The 12,599-nt window shown below is 33.0% G+C and overlaps 2 pseudogenes; both read left to right on the forward strand.

The window, feature by feature from the left end:
- Nucleotides 1-130: 130 nt before the first annotated feature.
- LOC18032364 lies at nucleotides 131-2,499 on the forward strand (annotated as a pseudogene).
- A 7,759-nt stretch (nucleotides 2,500-10,258) lies between these two features.
- LOC18032664 lies at nucleotides 10,259-11,455 on the forward strand (annotated as a pseudogene).
- The last annotated feature ends 1,144 nt before the right edge of the window (nucleotides 11,456-12,599 follow it).

Consider the following 12,599-nt stretch of genomic DNA (forward strand, 5'->3'; position numbering starts at 1 on the left):
ACGATTCAATTAAGTTGAATTCAATGAACTAATGCTGCGACATTTTAACAATTCTGTTATATATTCAACGAGAAGAGGTATCGTATTTGACGGGAATCTCTTGAAACAGTGCTGAATTAACAAGTAACCAATGGTGGCTGTCACTTTATCACAGTATTTGCTTCAAGTTTTTTCCATGATGATGGTTGGTCATCTTGGTCAACTTGCTCTTTCTAGCACCGCCATGGCCATCTCTCTAGCTAGCGTCGCGTCCTTGTAAGTTCTATAATCCATATATAGTTATTTACAATATCAAGATCATGACACAAGCTTGTTTGTTCTTTCTTTTGATAGGTATTTGCATCATTGCATGTGGGATTTAAACAAACAGATATGCCAAATTTCGGATGTTAAAAAACGTGCAATTAACTAATACCCTGTTTGTAAAAATGCCATTAATTTTTAAAGGACTTGATTTACTCGTTTTTAAAAAAAAAAAAAATTCTACAGCTAACTTGAATTGTGTAATATTTTCTTTGAAACAGTTAGGAATGGCAAGTGCTCTGGAAACATTATGTGGGCAAGCATATGGAGCTCAGCAATATCAAAGAATTGGAACTCAAATTTACACTGCAATATTTTGTTTATTCTTAGTATGTTTTCCGCTTTCCTTTCTATGGATTTACATGGGAAGGCTGCTAGTTTTGGTAGGCCAAGACCCCCAGATTTCACATGAAGTAGGCAAGTTTATAATCTGGCTTCTTCCAGCTCTGTTTGCTTATGCAGCAATGCAGGCGCTTATTCGATATTTTCAGTCTCAAAGTTTGATCATTCCCATGTTCTTAAGCTCCTATGCCGCTCTTTTTTTGCATATTCCCATCTGTTGGGGTTTGGTATTCAAGTCTGGACTAGGAAACCTTGGAGGAGCATTGGCAATTGGTATATCGTATTGGTTGAATGTAACTTTCTTGGCAATTTACATGAAGTTCTCCACTGCTTGTGCAGAATCCAGGGCTCCAATTTCAATGGAGTTGTTCCGAGGAATTGGAGAGTTCTTCCACTTTGCTATCCCTCCTGCAGTAATGGTTTGGTATGTTAGTTATCTTCTGGAGCTTCATTTTCCCTTCTCATAGACATCGTAGACACGTCATAAATTTTCATGCTTCTTTTGTTTATAATTTTGCAGCCTAGAATGGTGGTCATTTGAATTGCTCATTTTAATGTCAGGGCTGCTGCCTAATCCACAGCTTGAAACTTCAGTCCTATCTGTATGGTATGTTGACATAGACTTTGTATGTGAAAGTTCTATACAGAGAAGCACCTACCAAAGGAAATAGATTTTTTTTCTTTTTTTCTTTTTTTTCCCGACTGCTCATTATTTGTCAACTTCTCTGGGCAGTCTCAGTACTATTCAAACCCTCTCTGCAATCCCATATGGACTTGGTGCTGCAGCGAGGTTTGTTCATAACAATCACTTAAATAATAATTGTTTTATATCAACTAATTAGCAGATTAACCATTATTTCCTTCTATAGTACTAGAGTTTCAAATGAACTAGGAGCTGGGAATGTGCAAAGAGCCCGTGTAGCTGTCTATGCTGTGGTCTTTATGGCAGTCATGGAGACTATCATAGTAAGTGCATCTCTCTTTGCCAGCCGGCATGTTTTTGGTTATGTTTTCAGCAATGAGGGACAAGTTGTGGATTATGTCACAACCATGGCTCCTCTGGTTTGTTTGTCTGTCATCATGGATAGCTTACAAGGACTCTTTTCAGGTTAAATTAACTTCTTCAACTCTGTCAATTGCTAAATAGTTCTCTTTAAGTGGAAATAAAATTTTTCAGGTTTCTAAATTCTTTTTATTATTTTTAAGGTGTTGCAAGAGGATGTGGGTGGCAGAATATAGCTGCTTTTGTGAATCTTGGGGCTTATTATTTGTGTGGAGTCCCAACTGCTGCCATTTTGGGTTTCTGGTTAAAGTTTAGAGGAAGGGGCCTATGGATTGGGAAACAAGCTGGTGCTTTTACACAAACACTTCTGCTTGGCATCATAACAACATTTACAGATTGGGAAAAACAGGTCTGTTTCTCAACATTTAATCCCTTAAAAATTAGAGAAGCTTATTGGACTATATATGTAAATATGTAGCAATTTTTTTTTCCCAATACGTATCTGATACCTTTTGACTGAAAGTTCAAGATTAAAATCACTCAGCTTGATCTGAAATGGTTAGTATTATCATCTTCTGCAGAAATGGTTTTGCTCATTGAGAAAATGATATTCAATAACACAAATGCAAACTCATTTGAAAATTTTGCCATTGAGAAAATGATATTCAATAACAGACATGCAAACTCATTTGAAAATTTGCTTTTTTGCAAGAATTATAACCATTTTCTAGTTTGTTAATTGTTGCATCTTCTGTGTTTCTAAGGGGTTTCTCATGTTGCAGGCAAGTAAAGCAAGGAAAAGATTATCAAAGGGAAGATCTTTAGAAGAAAATAGAATAGTTTGTGAGTGAGCAGAGTCAATCAATGAGCTGATATATACATTTTCCAGTTGAAAGAGATAATCATTGCTTGAGAAAATGAGCTGATCATATGTCAATTGATGGCCAAGAAGGTTCCCCAATCTGATCTACGGAGCATGGCATTTCATAAAACTCTGTTTCTAGAGAAAAAAAAAAAAATTAACAGCTTCTTAGGATTGGAGCATCAGGTGACTTAGTATTTCCAGTATGAATGAATTATAAGATAGATGATGCTGCAAAAATGAATAGAGATAAAATTAAGCAAGAGAAAATGTTTGAATGTTATTATTGAAACCTTTTCCAGTGATTGTAGAGATAATTTTCTTTGTATTGAAACTTTCAGCATCTGAAAGATAAGGAAAATATTAAAAGAAAAAAGAAAATTCTTAAATCTTTTCCATGTCACTCCAGCAAAGTTGAATTGTGATTCTAAACCCTACACCAAAGTGTAAGGTGGCCTGTGGCCTATAGGTAATACACAATTTGACAACCCCATATATTTAGTAATCTAGGTGGATGCCATTAATTTTTTTTAAAAATTTTTGTTCATTTTTAATGCAAACAACGCCTCTTTCATTGAGACATTGGAATATATAAAGATTTGTATACTGATTTTGGACCATAATTCACAAATAATGCGGCGCATATCTTTCTTTCAGTACTTCTTCAGGAGGATAAGATACAGACATTGTTGTCTTTTTACCTGAAGCAAGTGCATGCGCATGAATTGTTGTTGTCTGTTAATCTGCTGCCACTTTGCTGCCAAAAAACTTGAAAAATAAACCAGGAAAATTTTCAATAAGCAAAGCCAAACAACTAACCCCTGTTTTAAGTTATTTTCCTAAGAAAACTTTTAAACACTCAAATAAAGCACATAAGTAAAGTATTTCTGTCACATTAGCTTTCGAGTGAGGTTTGATTTACATTTATATCATATATACCAAGTGTTTTTTATTCTTTTAATTAATGTATATCACAGCTTGGAAATTCTAAAAATTAATCATGCTTAATCTTGAGCAACAATATCTGTAATCATCATACGAGGTCAAAAGTGAGGAAAAAAAAGGAAAAGAAAAAGGAAAGAGTTAGTTTTATGTATAAAAGTGAAAGGATCTGTTATAGACTATTTCTGTTGCATGGTTTTCGGAGGCATAGCATTGTCCACAGCATTTGGGCTTTGCTTCTGATTCAATGGCATTTAGAATTTGGTTTCATCTGAGATCATATATAGCTTGATCCTGATATCTTCCATTTTGGAGGGATTCAGTTAAATTGAAGAAGTTTGATGTTCCAGTTCAAATTGGGATTGCTGCAGATAATATATATAATTCTGTAGAGGTTTTCTAATTTTTATTTTTAGTAATGTATTCATGTCCTGTCATTCTTCTTTCTGCTTAAATCCAATTGCCCATGTTGGAATTTCTTTTCAGCTTTTGTATTCTTTTTCCTTTTTGTTCAATAATGCTATAGACGATGCTCTACCATTTAAAAGATATAAATAACAAATTTTATAAATTTTTACTTCGTCAAGGTGTGAAACCTTATAAAATTTATAAATTTAACTTATGAACAGAGAAGCATAAAAAAAATGTTTGGAGTTGCTTAATACCATAGAAACAAAAGCAGAAAGATATGTTCAAGAACAAAACCCAAAATTTTCATCAAGTGGAGGATCGATCATGCCAGCATAATAACATAATTACATAATGCTCGAAGAGCATGCATGACTTTCTCAAAAAATAATATCACTTAAATGATCAAAAAACAGAAATAATTAATTGATTATCCATATATATAAACAAGCCTAGCTCTCAATGTGAAATATATTAAAACAGCAACTATAAGATTTTCGGTGATGATATTTCCACCCCATAAATTTTATAAACCCACCCATTTTTTAAAAAAATTATTATAATAAGTTCACATTATTTTTTAAAACATTTAAATTAAGAAGAAATTAAAAAATTAATCAATTAAATCTATATTCATTTCTTCTTCTTTTTTTAACTATGTTTCTTTATTATATTTCATCAATAAGGTTGCTTTAACATAAATTAATATGACTATTTTACCGTTATAAGGTAAAAGTACCAAAATATCACTTTAATAAAATTTTATGCAATTTTTTTTATATTTTAATGATATATAAGTAATTGTTAGTACAATTATTATTACTCCACTAAACTAACAAAATATAATTAGGATAGGGATGGCAAAAATCCCCACGGGGACGGGTACCCTCGGGGATTTTTCCCATTCGGGGAGGGTACGGGGATAATTTTATACCCAATTTTTTATTCGGGGAGGGGACGGGGAAAATTTTTTACCCAATTTTTTATTCGGGGAGGGGATGGGGATGAGGTGGAATCCCCATCCCCTACCCATTTCCCCATTTTAATTTTTAATTTTAATTTTATTTTTAAAATTACTAATAAATAAATAACAAAATTATAAATATTGTTAAAAATAATAAATATCAAAATATTTATATTATTAAATGCTAATAGGTATCCTACATTAGCTCGAATTGCTAGAGATATTTTGGCAATTCCAATTATAACAGTTGGTTCTGAATCAACTTTTAGCACCGGTGGTAGAGTTGTGAGCTCACACCATAACAAACTTCATCCAAGCACATTGGAGGTCTTAATGTGCTGTCAAAGTTGGTTACGAGCTTACAATAGTAGTATGAGTTTATTTTACATTATAATTATATTATATAATTATTAATATTTGCACTTATAAGTTACTTTACTTATATCATTTTCATTGTTTTAGGTTTGAAATCTGAGGCTATCTCTCAATTTGCCACATTTCTCGAGGAAGAATAGGAGGAGCAGGACGAGCAGGAGGTAAATAGTTTTATTAAAAATATTAATTAAGTATCTACATTTATTTCATTTATTTTATTGCCGATATAAAAATAATTTTTTTTCTTTTTATTGTAGGATTATGAAGATTGAGTCATTGACAAAGATAATTATTTTAATAATTTATATTTTGAATGTGACTTTGTAATGGATCAATATTAATGTAAGATATGTTTTGAACTTTATTTTTATCTGAATTTTTTATTTTAATATGATTAATTTAAAATTGAAAATAAAAAAATTTATTAGACTATTAGTTATTCGGGGACCGGGGACCCTCGGGGATCCCCTGTTATTATTCGGGGAGGGGATGGGGATTCTTTCAAATAATTCTGACGGGGACGGGGAGGGGACGGGGACATACCAAAATATCGGGGATGGGTATGGGGAGATTGGTCCCCTCCCCTCCCCTCCCCATTGCCATCCCTAAATTAGGACATGTGGTGGAATGAAAATAATTAAATTTTATATAAAAACCTACGCAATTAGTTACAATAAAAAATAAATAAATAAATATATATATATAGTAATTTGGTTATTTTATATTATAAGGGTAAAATAGTCAAATTAAATTTATCTTGGGGCAACCTTCAAAAGTTAAAGATTGTTAAAAGCTGAAGGCCAAAAAAAAAATTGATTTAATTAATTAATTATTCAAAGCTTTTATTAATTTGTAATTTTATAAAATAATGTAAATTTATTGTAATTATTTTATGGAGGTGGAGGGGGTTTATAAAAATAGTGGGGTGGAAATATTCACACCCTTCAATTAATAGTTAGGATAATTTTTAGATACTTCCCCTAATGTTTGGCTTTGCTACACTTTTAGATCATTTTGAGAGAGAATGTATCTATATATTGACAAGAGTGATGATACAACTACAAATTTTTATACAAACGTATCTTGTATAAATTGATTTGTCATTAATTCATTAATTGAATAAAAATATATCATGTGGGCCAAAAGATATTTAATTCAAATAATTTTATTATATCACATTAATTTATATAAAATAAATTTGTATAAAAATTTATAACTATATTATTATCCTATTGATAATATACACCTTGGCCGTGTATAAGGGTTAGGCACTGATTAAGTAGTTGCAGTTTTTTTTTTTTTAAATCTTACAAAAGCTATTATACTGTAACTAATAAGCTAGTGAAACCCGAGGGGATAGTAACCCATTTTCATTGTCAATGCCTAGCTTCATTTCTTTTTTTTTCTTTTTTTTCTCACTTGATGAGTGCTTAGCTTCATGTCGAAGGTCGTGACACCAACTGATTTTAGCAAAAGCAGAGATACTTTGTGATGCAGTAAGCTAACAAGTTTCTGAAATCAACTATGTTTTGAACCAAATTTCGGCGACGACCAGCAGCTGAAAAGCCGGTGATTAAAGGGCACAGTAGGTGCGTAATTCTATCAAAGCTTAAAACTGAAGTTAGGTTTTATTATTTTCTTGCATTTTGTTGAAATTGCTGTTAGTTAGGTGCTTTATTCTTTGTTCCCATTAATTGAGAAAAATGTTTAGGGTTTATAGAAATTGAAGTAACGACCGAATATATTTGAATTGATTTTTGAGTTGATAGTCACTCGAAATGTTGTGTAAACCATGAAAATGATTTATTTTTTGATGATTTTGGACTGTGGGGTTTTTTTTTTTTTTGAATTACATGAGACTAATGCTCAGATTACAACTCATATTATATGAGATTTACAACTGATATTTACAATCAGACAATTACTGGGCCTAATTTACATTAATTCTTATATAGCATTGCTCAGATTTTACCCTCTCTAATATTCGAGGGGTGTCTACTCCACTCACATTTCGAAAGGGAGAAGACTGACTTCACTTAATAATTAAGGAAGGAAATAAACCCCTACATGCGTCGCGGGGGCTCGAACCGCTGCGCTCACAGTTGTGAGTACAGGGTCCTGGCCACTGGGCTAAAGCCCAGTTGGTTGACTGTGGGTTTTGAATGCTTACTGAAATTTGCTTGATATGTTCTTTAAATTGAGAAAAATCCAAGCTTCTTCTAAGAATACAGAGGTGTTGCTGAGAAAATGCTTATGGTGTTGTTTTGTTTCTTTTTTTATTTTACAAGTGGGCAGTTCATGAACCAGTACAGTTGAGAAAGTGTCTTTTGGGACATTCATTTTAATACACAGATTAACAGATTTAATTACATAAACACAAGACTTCATTTGTTTATCCAAGTAGTACTTCTGATGCTTTCGTATAATGAATGCCAAAGAGATGACATTTGCAAAAAGGCCATTTGAATGTACCAATTGCTATCCTTGTAAACCTCTATTGTGATTCTGTTATCATTATATGTTTAATGATCTGATGATTTCGAGATATCAAGATGAGTTTATGGTAGTACATGTTCATTTAGCTACTTTAGGTACTAATACATGCATTTATTGTATAATGCCTACTTAGCAGCCATAACTACACTCATTGTTGAAGCTACAGCAACACAAATGAGAAAAAACATGCTGAGGAACAACATTGTCTTTATATCATTGCATTTTACTCCATTTTGTTGTGCTTTTTGCATCAGTGACTTCAAATCCATCATATCCTTTTGCATACTCATCAGCAGTTCATAATTTGCTTGACATGTTCCTAAACCATCAAATATAACACCTCGATCGATATCATTTGAGGATGGCATCCAAAACTTGAAATAGCCACAACCATTTTTGCTATCCATACAGCAATAACATAGCTTGTTTGGGTTGTCATCTGATTGCGCTACCTTCATAGTAGCTCTTTTGTAGCATTTACAAATCTTGTTTGAAAATCGAATGAATTTAAAATATTATCATTTATTGTTTTTTTGTAGCATTTACTAATCTTCTGATATTCAGTATTGTTTTTATATAAATTAATTTAAAATATTATCATTTCTTTATCTTATTATGTGATTTTACACTATCAAATTATTTGTTTTAAGGGGCATTTTGGTCTTTTCAACACTCATTTGAGTTTTGTCTTATTATAAGAATATGTAATGTCAACAGCAATTATCATAAGAGTATAATGGCCTTTTCACTGCTCTACAAACCCCCCCCCCCCCAACCCCGCGGCCAAAAACAATTTCGCCCCAAATATAAAGATCATCTACCGTGTCCAATAATTTTGGCATTCATTGAAATATGTACTAAAGGGCATTATTGTATATTCACTCAACTACCTAACGAGTGCCTAACCTTTATACATGGCCGGGGAGTATATTGTCAATATATGGATACATTCTCTCTAAGTGTATCTAAGCCAAACCTCAGGGGAGGTTTCTAAAAGTTTTCCTAAATAGTTAATAATTTTGTACAACAGATTCTTGGATACGCCTCAAGTTCACTGATTGTACGTTATGGCTGACTTTCAAGAAATTAAATTCTACATTATGACCCCCAGTGAAACATTGTCGCCGATAAAATTATAAAATATATGTGTAATAGTAGTCAAACCTAAACCTACGTCGTTTAGCAATTTACAAAATGAGAAAGACGACAAAAGCCAGGTGTTGGACCGGCAACGAGCCAACGAGATAAGCTCAAGTTCACTGTGTTTTTTATGAACCCTCTGAAGACCCGAAACTCTGGGTTTGTTTTTTACGTTCCCTAACTGTTTGACTGCATTTTTATTCTTTGCTACGTTCGTTATGAACTGTTCAGGCTAAGTGCTCGACGAAATCCCTAAGTGAGTATGTATAATGGTTTGCTCTTGTATTTATTCTGTTATAGAAGGTTTTGCTTTGGGTGGTTAAATGGAGGAGACTAGACATTGAACTTTATGCACTTGTATGTTTTCAAGTAATTGGTTGTTCAGGGACATGTACTTTGAATTGCTTCATTCATCTTCAGAGATATCATAACATTTTTTGCTTAGTGTGAGTCTTATTGTTGTTAATTTGTCCAAAGTGAAGGCTTTTTTAACTTTTATTTCTTTGATTTATTTATTTATTGTTGTGTCGAAGTTCTGTGTCTCAACTTTTATTTGATAAGTTCTTTCAGACTACTAATTAGAAGAAAAAAATGCTAGAGAGTGAGTATGAGAGGGAATGATGTTTGGGCAAGGGGTGATTGGTTCACTTGGCTCATGAAGAACCCCAACTATAATGGCATGTATCAATTTCGCAGCCTAATTGGCAGGTAAGCTCATTTCTTGATTTCCTTCAATTTTCACTTTCATTTTACTGTTTTCAAGTAGCAGGTAATCTAAATAAAAGTAAAATCAGTAGTGATTTGCTTCAAGTGCATGTGGATAGTATATCACATGTGAGAAGATTGTATTTGTTATATGAAAATCCTTAATAACTTTAATTAAAAAATATATTCTCAAACCTGATCGTGGAATGTACTATTTCTTAATATCTGAGTTTGGATCAACACATTTTTTGCCATGCAATTTGACAAGTTGTCATGTCCTCATTCTGCGCTATTATAAGTTTTGCCAATCTGCATAGGTGTTTTTATAGATTGAGTTAATCTAGTTTCGAGAACATGCCTTACTAAAGGGCGTCGAGTTTCTAAATGAAGGCAAGTGCAACTATAATTATCTATTTCATATCCTCCCTGTTACCTCTAAATTCTTTCAATAACTTGGGGACGTTAATCCTATTAACGACAGCCACATATTATAAGTCGAGAAAACTGATTTTTTGATTATTGAAAAATTAAATTTTTTGTATTATTCTGTTGATGATCTCAGTAACCTACCTGTTGCGGTTGTCTTGTATGGATCATTGTTTCTCTTTTAAGCTGTTATATTGACAATTTTTAGCTCTTATTGCAGATCTTAAAGTCATTGCAAGCACATGCTCCATTGATCTCCATAAATTCAGATACATATGTATAGTTAGCTATTCAAACAACCACACGGGTATTCAACTTCAATATTCAGAAACATGGCTGAAGTGAAGCTTCATGGGGTATGGGCGAGTACATTTTGTTACAGAGTGATATGGGCTCTGAAATTGAAAGGCATAGCATATGATTACATTGAAGAAGATCTCTCTAACAAAAGTGCTTTGCTTTTGAAGTATAATCCAGTTCACAAGAAGGTCCCAGTGCTTGTTCATGACGAAAAATCCGTTTGCGAGTCCATTGTTATCCTTGAATACATTGAAGAGATGTGGCCATACAATCCCTCCTTGATGCCAAGTGATTATCCTATGATAGAGCTCTGGCTCATTTCTGGATTAAATTTGCCGAAGACAGGGTTCGCTTCAGAACTCTAGCTAATGCGTTTATAAGTTCATTATTTTCATGTTTATTTCTTATTAGAGAAAATGATCAGTATCCCCCATTGTGTGTCAAAATTAATCATTTCTTCTTTTATGTTTTAAAACCTATCAAAATCTCCATTGTTGTTAAAAAAATTCTGTTAACTTTCAACTTTTTGTGTCTTTTACTAATTTACCTCTGGAAAAATTTTTATTATTAAGAAGTTGAAAGTTTATTAGAATTTTTTTAATGGCAGGGGAAATTTTGATGGCTGTTGAAATATGAGGGAGAAAGGAATTGATTTACCAAAACAGCATTGGGGTTTTGTTGTTCATTTACCCTCTGTCATTCGATGTAGTGGTTAACCTTTGGTATAAGGATGCTTGACAAGGGTATTTAGGTCCAAGTCTTTTAGCTCATATGTATTATTAATCATGTGGTGATATTTTGGCAGGGAGCTACTGTTTGGAAAAAGTTTCGTAGCGTACAAGATCAAGAGAATACAATGAAAGAAATCTTGGAAATGCTAAAAACCGTTGAAGAACATGGCTTAGGAGAGAAGAAATTTTTTCATGGAGACAAGATTGGCTTAGTGGACATAGCATTTGCTTCTATTGTTTATTGGTTGCAAATAATTGAAGATGTAGCAAGAGTGAAACTATTTGAATCTCACAAATTCACTAGCTTACACGGCTGGTTTGAAAATTTTAAAAGAGTCCGAGAAATTGAAGAGAACCTTCCTAATCGGGATGAACTGTTGGTTTTTTTCAAACGTCGCCGTGAAAAGTTGGTGGCCTCATCCTCATTGCATTAGCACAAAATTTGTTCATGCAATTGTATTGTTGTCAAGAGGCCGCTCTTTGCTTAGTTTTTTATTGTCTTTTGTGCTCAATTGGGAGGCCGCCGGTTTGCTGGGTACTTTCATATGGATTTGAGTAATAAAAGGGACTTGACTTTATATTTATGAATTATTGCATGTATTTCGTTAATTATTAATGGACTACTAGCGGTTATGTATTGTTTGGAAGGAAGTTTGAATGCTACGATGTACTAATGACTTAATGACATGTGTCAAAAAAAATCAGTTAAGTAAAGTCAACTCGATTGAACGAATGGTAATATAGCTCTCAAAAGTTAGAAATAAGCTTCCTATGGAAAAAGATAGTTTCGGTAATATGTCTAACATTAAAGGGTATTATCGAAACTTAAATTTTAATGGTTAGACCCAGTATGTGAACAGTGTGCCATTATTTTTAGGGTTATATTTTGCTAAGAATAACGAGCCAATAGAACTTTAGAGATTTTTTTCTAGATCTAATTTGTTGAGAGACTTCTTCATCTTCTTCATCCTCTATTTTTAGGGTTTCTTTCTCCATTTTAACACCACCATGGAAAATCTTAACCATCTCATCTCCAAAAGAAACCTCTTCCCTTACTCTTTTCTTGGAAAACTCTCTAATTTGGGCCAGGCACCTAAAATCTTGTGTGTTCTTTATTGTTTATGCTTATTTTCTATTTATTAGGATGATGATAATGCTCAGATCGTATTTCATATATGAGCTCACTAGAGGTATACCACGAGCTCTATTGGGTTCCCCAAATAAGCTCTCTAGTTAAAGCTATCCTTAAATTCGCTAGAGCTACTCCCTAAACTCTCTTGACCTCCGCAAATCAACTCTTGAAACTAAATCCCATGAGCTCCACAAAGCTTACCTCCCAACAGCAGAACATCAAGCTTATCTCAATTCATCTTCCAGATCACCTCAGTTATTTCTTTTGTCCCTAACAGTAGAAAAACACACTTAGATTTTTACTAGCCCAATCTCACCTCAAATATAAATTTATTTATTTAAATTGTCTTTGACCTAGATCTAGTGAGGACAATGATTCAAATCAGATCCTAGAGGAAATCCGGTCAAAACATGTATCTATGTATAATATTTAACATCATCCTAACGATAAATCCGAATGCACTTGGATTT

Source organism: Citrus clementina, unplaced genomic scaffold (assembly GCF_000493195.1).
Source record: "Citrus clementina cultivar Clemenules unplaced genomic scaffold, Citrus_clementina_v1.0 scaffold_9, whole genome shotgun sequence".
In the NCBI taxonomy this organism is placed as follows: Eukaryota; Viridiplantae; Streptophyta; class Magnoliopsida; order Sapindales; family Rutaceae; genus Citrus; species Citrus x clementina.